Source organism: Lynx canadensis, chromosome C1 (assembly GCF_007474595.2).
Source record: "Lynx canadensis isolate LIC74 chromosome C1, mLynCan4.pri.v2, whole genome shotgun sequence".
Lineage (NCBI taxonomy): Eukaryota > Metazoa > Chordata > Mammalia > Carnivora > Felidae > Lynx > Lynx canadensis.
This window is the reverse complement of record NC_044310.1, coordinates 26986262-27004698: the sequence shown is the minus strand read 5'-3', so window position 1 is coordinate 27004698 and position 18437 is coordinate 26986262. Positions and strand designations below refer to the sequence as shown.

The 18437-nt window shown below is 39.6% G+C and overlaps 1 protein-coding gene across 1 annotated transcript in view; it reads left to right on the top strand.

Moving 5' to 3' along the window:
• Nucleotides 1–18437, top strand: part of PSMB2 (proteasome 20S subunit beta 2) — a 33509-nt gene that overhangs the window by 9824 nt on the left and 5248 nt on the right.

Below are 18437 nucleotides of genomic sequence, written 5' to 3'. Positions count from 1 at the left end.
TCTGGAATTAGACTGCTTCAGTTTAAATCTGTGCTCACTGACTTACTACTAGCTGTGTCTTTGGACAGATTCTAAGCTTAATTTCTCTGTTTACAGATAATAGCACCTACTTCACAGAATTATTATAAAGATTAAATGAAGTAATCATGCAAAGCTGTTAGCACAGTGTGTGGCGTGTATGACTAATAAATCACTTGTTTCTATGCTGCTATTGCTGCTTGGTTGAAGAAGCAATTTAATAGGTATAAATTTCTTATGAGATTCTTTGTTGTGCTTTTTTAGTTGAACTGATTTGCTGGTTAAAGAGGAGGATATAAAACATTATTGATATGGATAGGAAAAATAGCAATAAACCAACATTGATCATTTAATATGTGTAGGGCTTTGGTCTAGATCAACACAGTCCAGTTTGGTAGCCACTAGTCATATATGGCAATTACAATTATAAATAATTAAATAAAATTTAAAATTTAGTTCCTAGGTGAGAGTTTCTTGGACTTTGAATGAGAAAATAAACTTTTTGTTTCTATAAAAAGAATTGATTCCTCAGTCACAGTCGCCACTTTTCAAGTGCTCAATAGCCACATGTGGCTAGTGGCTACCATATTGGACATTGCCAATATAGAACATGTGCGTCATCATAGGAGGTTCTCTTGGACAGCGCTATTCTAGATATATACGTGACCTTATTTAATGCTTACTATGACAACATAAAGATGAATGTTATCCCCATTTTACTTACAAGGCTATTAAGACTGGTTAATAAAGAGTTTAAAGAGTCTGTTATGTGTCCAGGTATACCAAAGACACATATATAGCCTGTAAAATGCTGAGGTAAGATTCTAACTCCAAATACCATGCTCTTTCATACTGTCTCCCTTATTAGTTACTGCACTAACATATAAGTATGTTTGTGCATTTGGGGAAGCATAAAATTTCCAGTTCTATTAAGTGTGTCAGGATCTCTGTATAGGATTATATAGATAACGTATAAATATGTGCCCATTGTAGGTGTTCAGTAAGTATTTGCTGAATAAATGTCATCCAGTTGATCCACAGATACCACTGAAAATGTTATTATACATTTATATACTGGAAGGGAATTGCATTAAAATATTTTCATGAGGAGCGCCTGGGTAGTTCAGTTGATTAAGTGTCTGACTCTTGATTTCAGCTCAGGTCATGATCTCACACTTTGAGATCAAGCCCCATGTCAGGCTCTGTGCTGACCATGCAAATGCTGCTTAGGATTTTCTCTCCTTCTCTTTCTGCCCTTCCCCCTTCTCTCTCTCTCTCTCTCTCTCTCTCTCTCTCTCTCTCTCAAAAATAAATAATAAACTTTAAAAAATATTTTTATTGAATGGATATTACTTCACCATGTAAGAATTAAAGATGAGGTTAGCAGGAAAAGATGGAAAAAAAACTCCACACAGATGGGGAGAGGGGAATCTAGAGGATTCATTCTAGCTTTTTATTTAAATACATGTGTACATTTAAGTTGCTCTCCTCCATATACACCAGGGAGCAGGAAAAAGGCTTATTAGGTTTTTTGCTATGGGTTTGACTCCCCACTTTCAAATACTTAAGAGGCTTCTTTGAGCATAGGTTTTGGAATCACAGAGTTCTGATGTGTTCTCTGGTATGTACTAGTTTGTGTGATCTTGACTAAGTCCCTTACGTTTGCTGAGTCTCACTTTCATCTGTTTAGAAGGAAGGAACAATCAAATGTGGCAGATTACAAGAACTGAGTCTTCGCCATTAGTTTAATAAAATATATTTTGAATGAGTGAATGATATCTTCTGGAAAATAGTATTTAATAATTGACGTCTTCATTAAGAAAATGCTATTTGGAGGGGTGCCTGGGTGGTTCGGTTGGTTAAGCGTCCGACTTCAGCTCAGGTCATGATCTCACAGTGTGTGAGTTCGAGCCTCGCGTTGGGCTCTGTGCTGATAGCTCAGAGCCTGGAGTCTGCTTCAGATTCTGTGTCTCCCTCTTTCTCTCTATAACACTCTGTGTGTGTGTGTCTCTCTCTCTCAAAAATAACATAAACATTAAAAAATAAAAGAAAATGCTATTTGGATTTTAATAGGATTATTTTGAAAATTTTGTAATGACTTTTAGGCATAGTTTGCACAATGCTTATTTAAATTCTCCTTATGATTTGATTAATGGGCTATAGAAGGGAGAGTGATAAGTAATGGGGCTATTTCTTGCTTGAAATGGCACATTTGGTGTAGCCTATTTGAATGCCCTAAAATTATCTGTTATTATCCACCCTGATCTCCATTTTACATATGGGGAGACCTAGGTATGAACCAGCCAAATCTGATATCCTTGGGGAATGTGGAGTTTCATGGCAAGGTTTAGAGTAGAATGCTGCCCTTCATGGTATGTAGTCTTCAGGGCTTTTCTACTGCTACTCACTGGCCAAAGTGTTTTCATAGAACCTTTCTGCCAAGTACTTGGTGAGCTTTTGGTAATTTATTTTTTTATAGGACTATACACCTAAAAAATGGAAATAATGAGTTGGGAAAATATCAGCCAGCCTGGTGTAGTGGTTTTCTTTCTTTTTTTTTTTTTTTTTTTAATTTTTTTTTCAACGTTTATTTATTTTTGGGACAGAGAGAGACAGAGCATGAACGGGGGAGGAGCAGAGAGAGAGGGAGACACAGAATCGGAAACAGGCTCCAGGCTCTGCGCCATCAGCCCAGAGCCTGACGCGGGGCTCGAACTCCCGGACCGCGAGATCGTGACCTGGCTGAAGTGGGACGCTTAACCGACTGCGCCACCCAGGCGCCCCAGTGTAGTGGTTTTCAAACTATTTCTTGAAGTTGCCTTAGAAAAGTCACAAAGAAGAGCAGTATAGTGAAATGTTAGCTGTGTTTCATATAGGTCAACGTAACTTTCATCTATTTTATATATTGGGATTCCATGTACAATTTTATTTGAAAACAAACAAACAAAAAGGTTTCACTGTCCCCTTCCCACCAAAGTTTGAAAACCAGTGGTATAACTGAAAGAGCCCTGCCTCAGGAGGTTTAGCACTAGCTCTCTTGTGAGCTAGTTAAAATACCTTGGGAGAAAGAGGGAATTTGGATAATTTTGTATGGTTTCTTCTAGCCCCCAAATAGTGTAATTTAAAGATCTAATGTCAAGACCATAAGCAGACTTGAATTTATTTTTTCAGGGAAAGGTAAAGAGTATGTAGGAAAGAATTTCAGATATTAGTCATTTCTAAAAGTGATCGTGACTTGTCCCAGTACTTGGCCTCAATTTGAGTGTGTTTAGTCTGCTTTATAGTAGGCACGTATAGTGTGGTCTTGTCCTAGAAGAATCCTGTTGCTTTGAGCCTCTGTCTGACCACTAGAGTTATTGTCATCTTGCCTTTGGTGGCTGGCACAAAGATGTCATGTGTTTATTGGTATCAGTGAGGTCATGTGACCTGGAGAGCAGATGGCCTTGGGGAAACCTTGACTTTACAGGTCTTGTCCTGTAACACAACCAACCATTTGCTGCATATGATTAAAATGTCACTAACAAGGGTAATTTCGTATGCTTTTTGGCGAATGTGGTTAGCAGGATGTGACATGACACAGCACTACCTTCTTCCTCCAAGTGCCATCTCCCTGGAGGCCTTGCCTCCTCTGCTCACCCCTGTCTCACCATGCCCAGGCTTGCCTTCCAGCTCACCTGCTCCAGATGGGCGGCACAGTGGGAGGACACTGGCAAAGGCAGATGTGTTTATTTTCCGGAGACAAAATGTTTTACTGCTGCAGATGGCAGTGCCTTCAAGCAAATGGCAGCCTTTGACACCGCTGCCACACAGCCTGGGCATCTTGACAGACAGAGCTGGCTTACTTTTGGTGAGGGGGAAACTGAAAGAAAAAATCAAGATGTTCATCATGAAACTCATGGAATTTCAGTGCAAGCAGCAGTTCTTTTAGACCTGGAGAACAGTTCTTTCCCACCAGACCTCAGTCAGCTAGGCAGTTAACTGGATTTTCAAGATGAGCTGAGCCAAGAGTTATAGGTCTGTTAGTTATTTTGTTTCCTAGGCTGAATAGGACATACAGAAAAACTGAAAACATATGGCTACATTAAATGGATATTCAGTGGTACTGCAAAACACATGTGCATCCCAGCTCACATCTCACAGGAGTCTCTTAGGATTGGGCGTGGCTCATGTCTGCCCCATTTGAGATGCCACTGTTCTATTTTTAGTGGTCATATTGATTATCTAAAGGCCCAGGGACAGATACTTGAAGTTGAGATGCCTTAATTAATATGACATATATTTTGTGCATATAGTGTTTTTCTACCAAGAAGAATAAGAGTTCTGACAGCTGCACTTTGAAGCAGTTTGCTTATAGTCATTAGGGCTTGACTAAAGTCCATGAGAAAGACAAAGACTTGGATGTTGAATCATTAAACTTACTCATCTTCTAAGAAAAATGGCTTAAGAATATCCTTTTTCGAAAATTACTGGCTTTATCAGGAATCCTTCCCACCCCTCCTACCCCCTTTTTTAATATGTGCTGTTTTTCCCAGCCCTAGTGCTGATAGAGTTAGGAGTTTGCAGGTGTAAAGTCCTCCCCTCTCCCCCTTCCCATCTCTCTCCAGGGGGTTGTATGTGAGAAGGTGTTGCTTTCTCACTCAGAGAGCATATATGTGCTACCCTGTTGGATGCCTGCTGTGAGCAGAGAGAACCCCTGTTCTGTTTGAATGGAATGAGCTTATTGGGTGGCTGGGATTGTGCAACCCCATAATGCCAATTTTTCACTGAGAGCATCTTTCCTACCCACAATGGGGTTGATGGTAACTGGTCTAAATTCATACTGTTTTGAAACTTATGTCCTGAAAATTATGTGGTTTCCTATTAAGGTTTGGTGTAAGCCAGGAGCAGCAAAGTACTGTGTCTGCGTAAAAACATGCTTTTACTTTGAAAATGTTTACCATTAGAAGTGCGGGTTTACCCTGCCTTTTAGGATTGTTTTAAACCAGTGCCCTGACCTGTGTGAGCATTCCCTCACACTCACAGATACAAATACACATACACTCTGACATCTTGATGCCTCTTTTATTCCCCCCCCCCACAGCCCCTAATGTCTTTATTTTAACTTATTTTTTTAATTTTAATTCCAGTATAGTTAACATACAGTGTTATATTAGTTTCAAGTGTACAATATAGTGATTCAGCTTGATGCCTCTTTTTTGCCCTGGCCCATGATCATCCAGGGATATTAATTCAGGGGCTGATCCCAAAAACTCTGTGAGGTTTTCCTGTACTCTCCCCAATAACAGTCATCTAAAATGAAGGAGAGGGGGAAGGAAGTCTTTGAAGGAGGAATTGACTGTTCTGTTTCTCGACCTGGGAGCTAGTTACACATGTATTCATTTTATTCATTAAGCTGTATGTGTGTATTTTGTGTACCTTTATATATATGTGTTATTTTACCAAAAAAAGCTTAAGGAAATAAGAAGGGTAAAAGGGCAAGAAAGTATAACACATTTTTTTTAAAAGCTGAAGAGAGTAAGTTCAGATTTATCATTGCTTTTGAGTGGGGAACAGCAGAGTAAATAGGAATTAATTAGATTGAAAAGAAGAAAGGAAGGGAGAGGAAATAATCTCTGAATCTTTATAAAGCAACTTGCCAAAACTCTACGCTGCCTTTTTGATGCCTCCTAAAGTGTGCATTCTCTAGCTGAGAAGTTCCATAAGTGCTGATAGTCATTCAGCACATCTGCAGCCTGCATTGTCCTTGGGGCCAGGGAAACGGACGCAAAGCTCGGTGTGTGCCTTTAGATGGAGAACTTGCACTGCAGGGTGACAAGTGCCACAGTCGCCATACAGATAGGTGCTCTGGGAACAGAACCTAACCCGCGCCTGAAAGGACTGGCTGTCATTAAAGGCAAAGGTGAAGCCAAAAGGAAAACCAGAAGCACAAACCAAAAGACAAGTGTGAGAGAATGTGTTAAGTCAGGGGTTTTCTAATGATTTTTAGACTCTGAGCCTCCTACTCCTAATTTTTTACCTGTTTTAACTAGTGGAATACTATATACAAATTAGGGCTCTATTGATTGAAAAGATATATAAATAAATACCTTTATATAGTTTTTACTACATATGTACATATATTATAAAATCTGTAATCTAAATAGTTTGTTAATATGGCTGAGGTTTTTAGGGGAATGGTAAAGATTGAAACTAGAGAGTCCCTGTTATGAAGATTTTGATGAAAAAGCTTTATGCTAAAAGCACTGGGGCTCTCTGGAAGCTTGTTGGCTAAGAGAGGGTTAGCACAAACAGATGAGATTTGGTTAAACCATTGGCTCCTGTTGTGGAAAGAAGAGAGAAGCAGGGAGACCAGTGAGGATCTTCCCTGTCAGTTGAAGAGATAAGAGTAACTTACGTTGAACCTAGGCTGTTCTAATAGAAGGGCTCTGAAACACATTTTCCCCAGGATTTCCTTAGTGTCCTGTATCTGGTGGCTGTGGACATCCAGAAACATACACAGTCGTATATAGTCCTAAATAGTCTTTTCCAACGGATTGGTTTATTAACTCAGGAAGGTGAATCACCTATGATGTTCAACATTCATAGATATTCATGGGCATGCTTAGCATGTCCACCTTAATATTTGCCTAGTAGTATACAAAGCCTGGCTTCTGCACTTAAATTTTTGAGAACAGACTTAACGGTATATGGAATCTTCAGTTTTCCCTGGGAACTGCCAGCTCATGAAAAACAGTTCAAGTGGCCTTGTTGCAGATGTGGTGGCGTTGGTTTTCCCATTGCACAATCAGCAATTTTATTTTGATGTTATTTGGGAGAAAGCAGTATTTTTGATTAGCAAGTAAAATTAATGTAGAAAACAAATACTGTGTTAACTAGTTGGTATAATAAGGCATCTGTGCCATGCTGCATTTCAACTCATTAAATTTCTAAACTTCTAATTACGATAAGATTACAACTTTAATAGGAGAATGGTTCAAACTTGGGGTTATAATGGCTTTAGGGAAGTAAAATGTACAGAAATTGGAATTATTGAAGGGGAACTTTAAAATCTAGTTTTGCTAAAAATTGAAATATGCACAATATTTAACTTTTTTTGCTCCTAGAATTCAGATTCAGTTGACATTTATTGAGCACCTACTACTTACTAGGCTTTTTAAAACAATGTTCATTTATTTATTTTGAGAGAGTGTAATGCACATGGGTAGGGGAAGGGGCAGAGAGAGAGGGAAAGAGGGAATCTAAGCAGGCTCCGCACTGACAGCATGCAGCCAACACGTTACCGGATCTCACAAACCGTGTGATCATGTCCTGAGCCAACATCAAGAGTCACGCTTAACCGACTGAGCTGTCCAGGTGCCCCACTAGGTCTTCTTTCAGGAACTTTAACACAGATGAGCACTTTTCATTCCTGACATCTGTTGGGTGAACAGTACTATCCCCATATTCAGATGGGGCACTTGGAGCTCCAGGGCCAAAGGACTGTCTTGGGTCTTCATTGCTTGGGATCTAAATTGAGTTTTTTACATCTGCTCTATCATCTTTCCCCTTATTGACAGCCTTCTTAACTCCTCTTTCTCCTACCTTCTATTCCACTAGTTATTCCTGTCATTTCTCCTTTCTAAATATATTTCATGTTGCATACCTCCTCTCCATCCCTACTGCTTCTGCAGTGTCCTGTGACATGAAAAAGGCTTGGAGCAGCAGAGGAACAGGAGTGGTTTTCACTGGCTCCTCTTTGGTTTACAGGCTAAAGTTTGTATTCTTTTTTTTTTATTATTTTTTTTAATTTTTTTTTTCAACGTTTATTTATTTTTGGGACAGAGAGAGACAGAGCATGAACGGGGGAGGGGCAGAGAGAGAGGGAGACAGAATCGGAAACAGGCTCCAGGCTCTGCGCCATCAGCCCAGAGCCCGATGCGGGGCTCGAACTCACGGACCGCGAGATCGTGACCTGGCTGAAGTCGGACGCTTAACCGACTGCGCCACCCAGGCGCCCCTAAAGTTTGTATTCTTTAGGAAGCCAGTGACAGTATCATTCCAGTTCCTCTGCTTCCTGCTGAAATGACCCTAATTCATTAGGTATACATGTCCCATATTCACCAGTACCCAAATATTCCACATTCCTCCATGTTTCTTTACCTTCACATATGCTGTTTCCTCAATCTGGAATCCTCCTACTCATCTATCTTGTGAGCTCCTTCCAGACCTAGGCTTCCATCTTCATCACCTGGCACAAAGCTTCTCACACAGTAAATGCTGAGTAACTTTGGAGTAAAGTAGGGACACCTGGGTGACTCAGTCCGTTAAGTGTCTGTCGATTTTGGCTCAGGCCACGATCTCGCAGTGTATGGGTTTGAGCGCCACATCGGGCTTGGGGCTCACAGTGCAGAGCCTGCTGGGATTCTCTCTCTCTCTCCCTCCCTCAAAAATAAATAAATGAAACTTTAAAATAAATAAATAAAGTCACATGTCAAATGCAAAAGTGAAGTTGGTTGGGGTATCTGCCCATTTCATAACTATCCTATGTGTCTAGTCTAGTCCTTGCAGGATTTGGTTGAAGCCTTTTATAAATTGTGTACATTTATACTTCAGGTATAATCACCATTGTTATTAGAAAGAGAGATTGATGGGTTTCCTTAAGAAGGACTGTATTGGAGAGGATTAAAACCAGAGTACAGATGTCCTATATTGTTTAGGTACTAGGGATAGATATTCTTCTCCAGCCCTATCCATAGAGTCACAATCTTCTAGAGCTAGAAAAGTTACATAGGTTGTGAAGACTATTGGAAGTTGTTGAAATCTTAGAGGTTTTTTCTGAAGTGTTCAATATAGCAAACATTGCAATTCCAATATAGGTACAAAGTCCTTCTTCTTCCTCTTCTTCTTTTTTAAATTTTAATGTTTGTTTTATTTTTGAGAGGCAGAGTGGGGGAGGGGCAGAGAGAGAGAAGGAGACAGAATCCAAAGCAGGCTCCAGGCTCTGAGCTGTCAGCACAGAGCCCGACGCAGGGCTCAAACCCATGAACCGAGAGATCATGACCTGAGCCGAAGTCGGACGCTCAATGAACTGGGCCACCCAGGTTCCCCTACCAAGTCCTTCTTTAATTAAAATGGCAAAAGTGACATTGAAATTTTAAAATTATACCATCAAACCATGCAAAGCAGGTAGCTAGTGAATTCTGTTGATTATTGGAAATAAACTTCTGATTCAGTGTTCAGAGTACCAATATAAGAAAATAATAAACTGATCCATTGTGTTTATTAATGAATTTGCAAAATTGGGCATTGGCAAGCAGTTATGATATTGGTATGTGTTTGTCAGATAAACAGATACCAATACCATAAGTTTTATTTATTGAGTACTTACCACATGTTTTATATATTTGTAGATGGTTTTTAGAGGAGTCATATGGTCTGACATTGAATTTGCCCTTTTAAAACTTAAAGTATTATAGGTTATGTAAGATGTGATACATGAAATAGAGAACAATAGATACTGGTATGCAAAATAGTATAATCTGAAATATTTGAGTGTGAAACTGACATTACATATTGAATTATATTTTCACACTAATTTCCATTTTGTGGAGGCAGCATGGTTTCCTAGAAAAACACACAATGGAATCAGAAGTCTAAATTCTGGTCCTGACACTAATTAGCCATGTGACTTAGGGGCACATCACTGTCCCTTCTTTGAACTTGAGTCCCCACATTTGTAAAAGGGATGTTAGACAAGCTAGTTGAACTTTTCTTCTAAGTCTATAAACTGTACTCTCAGTGCCAAAGATGGGATTTTAGGGAGCTTTGACAATCAACTGGGCTAAAAGAAATAGCATGCACTGTCCCTTCAAAGCCCAGTCTCTGTTTTAGTGTATTTAGAAGTCTATTTATTAAAACCCTGTCATCACTAAACAGACTCCTTTGTCCCATTGGTAGTTCTATATCTCCTTCCAGATTAATCCAGAAATGGAAGTATGCTTCACACACTGCTTAAAGTTCCAAGGTACAGCAAACGCGAAAGAAACCCACCTCCAAAGCACCTCACTCCTATCGACATCGTCCTATTCAATTAGAGGTGGCAAAGGCTGGCCTGGCTCCAAAGGAAGACTGTCAATTCCTCTCTTTTCTGTGTCCACGCTCGGCAGGATGCTTCCTCACGCCCACCTCTCTCCCCCTTGCTGTGACTTGGTTTCCGCCAGATGTCACACCGCTGCTTGTCACCGCCCAGACTCTTCGTCGCTGATTTTGTTGTTTCAGTGTATTTATCACAACTGTTCTCTTTAGCTGTAAAATTTATGGAATTTCACACTCTTCGTAATCACTACAGTGTTTCTTTTTCATGAGAGAGAGAATATACAGGAGTTGTATGCACAAGAGTTGGAGGGAAGGAAATATTCCACCTAACTTGAGGAAAGTTTGCCTGTGTGTACCATGCACACCCCCCACTCCCAAATGCACAAAGTGAAACAGCTCAGTTCTGCAGGGCTCAGGTACTTAGGAAGTCCATTTCAATCTCAGGGAGAAGTGTATAAGAGGTGTGGTTATTGGCTAATTTCCTTGCTTAAATTTTATCCCTTTTGACCTATAAAAAAAAAAAAAGAGGGATGATTTGATTGGCTCTTTGTGAGACATCTTGATATTATTATCTGGTCAGATCTGTTAATTGCGGTCAGATCATAAAAGTGACAGTGGTGGTGGTGATGATAATAACTAATCTGTATTACTGTTATTAACAGGTATTTGCATTAAGCACTTACATTTATTTATTTAAACCTTCTATAACCCTGTAATGATGGATGCTGTTATTATCCTGTTGTATAGATGAAGAAATTTCAAAATGACTGAGAGCTTTCCACTTTATTTTTAAAGTTTATTTATTTATTTTGAGAGAGAGAGTGAGTGAGCATGAACAGGGGAGCAGCAGAGAGAGTGAGAGAGAATCCCAAGCAGGCCCCACGCTGCCAGCACAGAGCCTGACTTGAGGCTCTATCCCACAAATCATGATCATGACCTGGGCTGAAGTCTAGAGTCAGACGCTCCATGGGCTGAGCCACCCAGACACTCCTAAAGCTCTCCATTTTTTTTTTTTTTTTCTCCACTTTAAAATAAACTTATAGGGGCCCCTGGGTGGCTCAGTCGGTTGAGTGTCTGACTGCAGCTCAGGTCATGATCTCACAGTCCGTGAGTTTGAGCCCCGCGTCGGGCTCTGTGCTGACAGCTCAGAGCCTGGAGCCTGCTTTGGATTCTGTGTCTCCCTTTCTCTCTGCCCCTCCCTTGCTCATGCTCTGTCTCTGTATCAAAAATAAATAAAAACATTAAAAAATTTTTTTTAAATAAACTTATATCCGGGCATCTGGGTGGCTCAGTCAGTTAAGTGTCTGACTTTGGCTCAGGTCATGATCTCGTGGTTCATGGGTTCAAGCCCTGCATCAGGCTCTGCGCTGACAGTGTGGAGCCTGGAGCCTGCTTAGGATTCTGTGTCTTTCTTGTTCTCTGCCCCTCCCCTGCTCATATTCTCTCTCTCTCTGTCTCTGTCTCTGTCTCTGTCTCTCTCTCAGAAGTAAGTAAACATTAAAAAATAAAATAAGCTTGTATCACGTATTTTTAAGGGAAGAAAAGATACCACATTTGTGTGGTGGTGTTTTTTTTTTTCCCACTTGTAAAAAGAGGCAAAATTTTGGTGGTACCTTTTTTTTAGTTAAAAAAAATTTTTTTTTATTAACATTTATTTATTTTTGAGAGAGAGAGACAGAGTGTGAGCTGGGGAGGGGTAGAGACAGAGGGAGACAGAATCAGAAGCAGGCTCCAGGCTCTGAGCTGTCAGCACAGAGCCAGATGTGGGTCTCGAACCCACGAACCATGAGATCATGACCCAAGCCGAAGTCTGATGCTTAACAGACTAAGCCACCTAGGCGCCCAGTGGTACCTTTTTTTAGAAGCTAAAATTCATTTTGAGTTCCCAGGATGGTTCACTTAAAATTTTTTCTTTGTCTATCAATTAAATACAACTTTAAAGTATTTTGGTGTTTGTACTGTAAACCGTTGATGGTGATCCTCAAGGCTATTATTGTGCAGGGAGTGTCTCATCTAAATGTTTGGATCATTTATTGGTCATCTGGATGTTTAGGTTCAAAATGTATATAATATTCAATCCTATCCTTTGTTGTGAAGGATGCCAGTTCCTTGGGGACCTCATAACTTTGTTTTATTACCTAGATTTGCTATCTAAATAATTAGAATAGTGGAGACAACCAAAGACTAGATTATATCATGCATAGAACAAGGATTACTTTGTAAAGCATAGAGGTTTCCTGGCAAATCTGTCATGATTGATTAGTGTTCCCATTCCCTGGAATAATTGACAGATCCTCACATGTAATGCTGCTCATAGGATAGAAGGGAACTGATGAAAAAGTAGCTAGAAAGTGAGACTTGGCACTCAAGTGGACATATCTGTAGTGGCAGAAACAACACGAAGTACTTAATAAATTATTAAATGGTACTTACTCTTCAAGAGTGGATGTAGGGTTGTTTTTGTTTTTGTTTTTTCAGGCTTCCAGAAAATCTATATATGTCTATGTCTCCAGGCCTGTGTCAGTCTCAAGATAGGTGAGGGTAGGTTGAATGCGAAGTGGATATGCTTGAAGTGAAGATGCTTATGAATGTCTTTGAGAGTGAATACAATCATTATCACCTTCTGACTTGGGGCTTCTGAAAGAGTCTGGGAAGGGGAGAGGAGGAAACTGTCATTTACTGCATTTCTGTGTGTCAGCCAGTGTGCTAGGCACTTTTTATTAACATCCTTCCATGTCCCTTTATGAAGACATTATGAGGACTTGTATTTCAGTGCTAGGAGTAGGTGGGCTTCTCCTGAGTACTTGCAGTGTTTATTTCATAGGCACTGTGAACTTCATAGATGATTGTGTGTCTCTAGTAGTAATTTTATTTATTTATTTATTTATTTATTTATTTATTTATTAAAAAATTTTTTTTAACGTTTTATTTATTTTTGAGACAGGGAGAGACAGAGCATGAACAGGGGGAGGGTCAGAGAGAGGGAGACCACAGATCTGAAAGAGGCTCCAGGCTCTGAGCTGTCAGCACAGAGCCCGACGCAGGGCTCGGAACTCACGGACCGCGAGATCATGACCTGAGCAAAGTCGGACGCTCAACCGACTGAGCCACCCAGGCGCCCCCTCCAGTAGTAATTTTCGTATTTATCGAGGCTTTACTGTGTTTTAGGCATTCTGCTTATTGTTCATATGCATTGTCTCTTTGAATCTTCACCGTATCCCTTTTGTGTAGGTATTAGCCCGTGTTTTCAATAAGAACACTAAAATTACCGAGAGAGTTAAGTGACTAACTTTTCTAAAGCACACATTGATAAGACAGGTTTTGAACTCAGGTCTAACTGTACAGTTTACCAAGCTATTTCTTTCTTTTAAGTTTTATTTAAATTCTGATTAGTTAACATATATGACAAAATTAGTTTCTACAATTTTTGTACAATATACAACATATATGACAAAATTAATTCTACAAAATTGGTAGAATTTAGTGATTCGTCACTTACATATAACACCCATGCTCATCCCAGCAACTACCCTCCTTAATACCCATCACCCATTTAGCCCATCCCCCACCTACTCCCTCCATGAATCCTCAGTTTGTTCTCTATAGTTAAGAATCTCTTATGGTTTTCTTCCATCTCTTTTTTTTTCCTTCCCCTATGTTTATTTGTTTTGTTCTTAAATTCTACATATGAGTGAAATCATATATTTGTCTTTCTCTGATTTATTTCACTTAGCATAATACATTCTAGCTCCATCCACGTGGTTGCAAACGACAAGATTTCATTCTTTTTGATGGCTGAGTAATATTCCATCGTATGTATGTGTATACACACACACACACCACATCCTCTTTATTCCACTCATCAGTTCTTTTTTTTATTTTTAATTTAATCTTTTTAGGTTTTTTATTTTAAATGTTTATTTATTTTGGAGAGGGAGAGCAAGCAGGGGAGTGGGAGAGAGAAAGAGAATGAGAACTGAAGCAGGCTTTCAGCTCTGAGCTGTCAGCACAGAGCCTGATGTGGGGCTCAAACCCACAAACTGTGAGATAATGACCTGAGCTGAAGTCAGATGCTTACCCAACTGAGCCACCCAGGGGCGCCCCATATCCATTCATCAGTTTTGGACAGTTGGGCTCTTTCCATAGTTGGGCTATTGTTGATAATGCTGCTATAAACATCAGGGTGCATGTGCCCCTTTGAATCGGTATATTTTGTATCCTTTGGGTAATACTAGTAGTGCAAATACTGGGTTGTAGCAATGTTCTGTTTTTTTCGTTTTTTTCTTTTCTTTAAATTAATGTTTATTTATTTTTGAAAGAGAGAGAGACAGAGCAAGAGTGGGGGAGGGGCAGAGAGAGAGGGAAACACAGAATCTGAAGCAGGCTCCAGGCTCTGACCTGTCAGCACAGAGCCCAACACGGGGCTCGAACCCATGAATCGTGAGATCATGACCTGAGCCAAAGTCAGACACTTAACCAACTGAACCACCCAGGCGCTCCAAGGGTAGTTCTGTTTTTAACTTTTGAGCAACCTCCATACTGTTTTCCAGAGTGGCTACACCAGTTTGTATTCCCACCAACATCGTAAGAGGGATCCCTTTTCTCCACATCCTGGCCAACATCTATTGTTTCCTATGTTAATTTTAGCCATTCTGATAGGAATGAGATGGTATCTCCTTGTGATTTTGATTTGTATTTCCCTGATGATGAGTGATGTTGAGCATCTTTTCATGTGTCTGTTAGTCATCTGTATGTCGGAGAAGATATTTGCAAATGACATATCTGATAAAAGGTTAGTATCCAAATCTATAAAGAATTTATCAAACTAAACACCCCCCAAAATAATCCAGTTAAGAAATGGGCAGAAGACACAAACAGACATTTTTCCAGACATTTCTTCCTAAAATACTTATTTGTGCTGTTGTTCTCCCCTGTGTTCAATTCTAGATGCATGTACCCTAAATTTTCCTTTACTTAGCAACCTATGTCTAAAGGGGGTTAGAGGGGTGCCTGGGTGGCTCGGTTGAGCGTCTGACTTTGGCTCAGGTCATGATCTCACAGTTCTTGAATTTAAGCCCCATATCAGGCTCACTGCAGTCAGTGTGGAGCCCACCTCAGATCCTCTGTCCCTCTCTCTCTACCCCTCCCCTGCTTGTGCCTCTCAGAAATAAACATTGAGAAATATAATACAGGGGAATGGAAAGAAGGACCCAGGAGTCTAGTAAAAGGCAACAATATATGTGCATTCAGAGAGATGCTGCCAGTTGATTTAAACTTGAGTGAATTCTTGGAAGTAGGACCTATCGCTTTCTGACATTTGTTTAGTCATTTTCCTCATCTCCTTGTCATACTAGGCATTAGCCACATATAAATTAAAACATATAATGCCTTCTGGTATGATTACTACTCATTCAGCACATATTTATTGAGCATATACTATATGCTTGTATATCATTGAACAAACCAGACATAATCCTGCCTTCATGGAGCTTATAATTGGCATAAATATTTGAATAGGTAGGCTGTAGCTTACACATAAGTATTTTTCTAAGCATACTACCAGCAGTCACACGTGTGTATACTGTCAGAATAACACAAAATTGAGGGGCTTGGAATTTGTCTCATTTCAGGAATACAGTAAGGAATCAAGAATATGAGGGACAATAACAGTCAAGAAACTCATAACTATGGCTTTGTCACTTTGAATTGAACACTGTGATTCTTAGAGGCACAAGAGTGACAATAAATAAGACTTAATTTGAAATTTTAAAACACTAGTGTAAGGGGCATCTGGGTGGCTCAGTCGGTTAAGCTTCTGACTCTTGGTTTCGACTCAGGTCATGATCTCACAGTTCGTGGGTTTGAGCTTTGTGTTTGGCTCTGAGCTGACAGTGGAGGGCCTACTTGGGATTCTCTCTCCTTCTCTCTCTCTCTCTCTCTCTCTCCGTGTCTCCCTCTCTCCCTCTCTCCCTCTCTCCCTCCCCTCCCCACCCCAATTTGTTCTCTCTTTCTCTGTCTCTCTCAAAATAAATAAATAAACTTAAAAAAACAAAACAAAAAAAAGACTAGTGTAAGCCAGAGATCTTTGATGGAGTATTGTAGGAAGAATTTCAGAAACTGCAAGTTGTTACACAGATGTATTGATTTAATTAGTCTAGCTAACACCATTTATTTATGCTTAAACATCTCACACTTGCAGAAGTTGGTAATTCGAAGTCACACAATAATTTGTGAGTTATCTTCTCTACCACGTGTTGTAGCTTCTGAATACCAACTTTGATGAGTGTGTGTATCAGATGCTTAAGCATGAATAAATGATATTATATAGACCAATTAAGCAATACCATTTGCTTTTGAAGTTCTGTTGACATAGTTTCATGTAAAATCTTTTGGTGGTGGCTTTTAAAATCACATTGTTTTAAACACAGTGTAATCTCATAGTATAGCAAGATCCTCATTAGAGACAGAACATATCTAGGTTCTGTTGCTTAGACCTCTTTGGGTATCTGAGTGGATCCTTAATTTGCCATTACAATTTGATAAAATTGTTCTGATTAACCATACAGTGGTTGTTTTAGCTAGTGAACGAAGAATTGTAGAGTTATCCTCTTAGCAAAAGGGTGAATTTTTTTTTGTGATAGATAAGAGACTATATTGTGAAATCTCTTAGGGGAGGAAAACCAGTGAGAATTCCCTTGCCATCTCTCTGTTTCTCCCCTCTCTCCCCCATTCTTCTCTCTGCTTCCTCTTTTTTTTTTTTTTTAATATTTTTATTTATTTTTGAGACAGAGAGAGACAGAGCATGAGGGGAGGGGCAGAGAGAGAGGGAGACACAGAATTTGAAGCAGGCTCCAGGCTCTGAGCTGTCAGCACAGAGGCCGACGTGGTGCTCGAACTCACGGACTGTGAGATCATGACCTGAGCTGAAGTCAGACGCTTAACCGACTGAGCCACCCACGCGCCCCTCTGCTTCCTCTTTGAGATTCTAATTCTAACCATAAGAACATGAAGGTATTCTGTGTCTGCCTGATTTTACAGTATGTTTTTCACACTTAAAAAATTTTTTACTAGAAAAAATCTATTAGATATATATACATATTTTATCTTTAGCTAATTTAAACAGTTTAGTTTTTGTTGTTTAAAGTGGCATGCTATTGAAAGAAGATTGGGGTATAGCTAATATGCTACGAAATGTAGGCAGCATTTTCTTCCAGAGTTTGGGATGCCTCACCTCTATTATTTTTTCTCACCATACTCCCCAGAAGATAGAAAAGGGAAGGATTAGTTGACCCAGTTGACCCAGTTTTACACATAAGGAAACAGAAACTCATAGGGGTTAAGTGTCTTGCCTAAGGTCAGACTTACTAAGAATGTAGTTGCAGAATGTGGCAGAGAGTTCCAGAGCCTGGCAGAGTGTAGCACACTACCCACTGGGAAATGTGGCAAGCACGTAATTATTTTCTCAGAAGACTTGACTACTGCTGGTCAGTTCTTACTCCTCTCAGAGTATCCACCATCCACCCAAGGCAGAAACTTGTTTGCAGTTTAGGGCTACACTGTAATCTTAGGAAATGTTACTTAGGACAACTGGCTTAGAATTCTAAGTTAGTATATAATATTTTCATGTGTTCTTCTAACATGAACTTCTTCAAGCTTCCAGGTGTCCATGTTAATCATTGTCCAAAGAATGTAAGGTGTCACTTTTAGGACCACTAGCTGTTATTACTTTATGCTTTATACACTGCTTTATTACTTAAAGGGTGCATGAATGTATTCAGTTTCATTTAAATGTGCATTTAATTGAATATGTAAATTTAAGGATGGGCACATACCTGAGCAAGGCCTGCTCACTACCCACTGAGGCCAATGCAAGGTGGAAAACACATTTTCCGGAGAAAAAGGAAGCCATGTAAATGGGAGTCTCACCACTGATGCCTAGGGCCGTGCACAGGCTGAATTTAACATGGTAATGGCCCAGCTAGTGTAGAAAAAAATAATCTTCCATTTGGAGATGAAGATCAAGGCCGACTTACTAAAGGTTCTTTGTAGAAACTTGCACGTTTAGGTTGCCAGTAATACAAAGAAAGAACACCAGTTAATTACTTTTTATTTGTTTCATTGATAAAAATTACTTTTTAGTTACCTTAGGAGAGCCTTCTTATATGAGAAAAAATGTTAGCATTTCACCTAAATCTATAGTTCTTCCAGTGTTGCTATGTTTCCACAGTTCTTCTAGAGCATTTATGGACTTCATTATTACTGTCTGCATTAAAGTTTAGTGATTTGAGGGGCACCTGACTGGCTTAGTCATAGCATGTAACTCTTTTTTTTTTTTAATTTTTTTA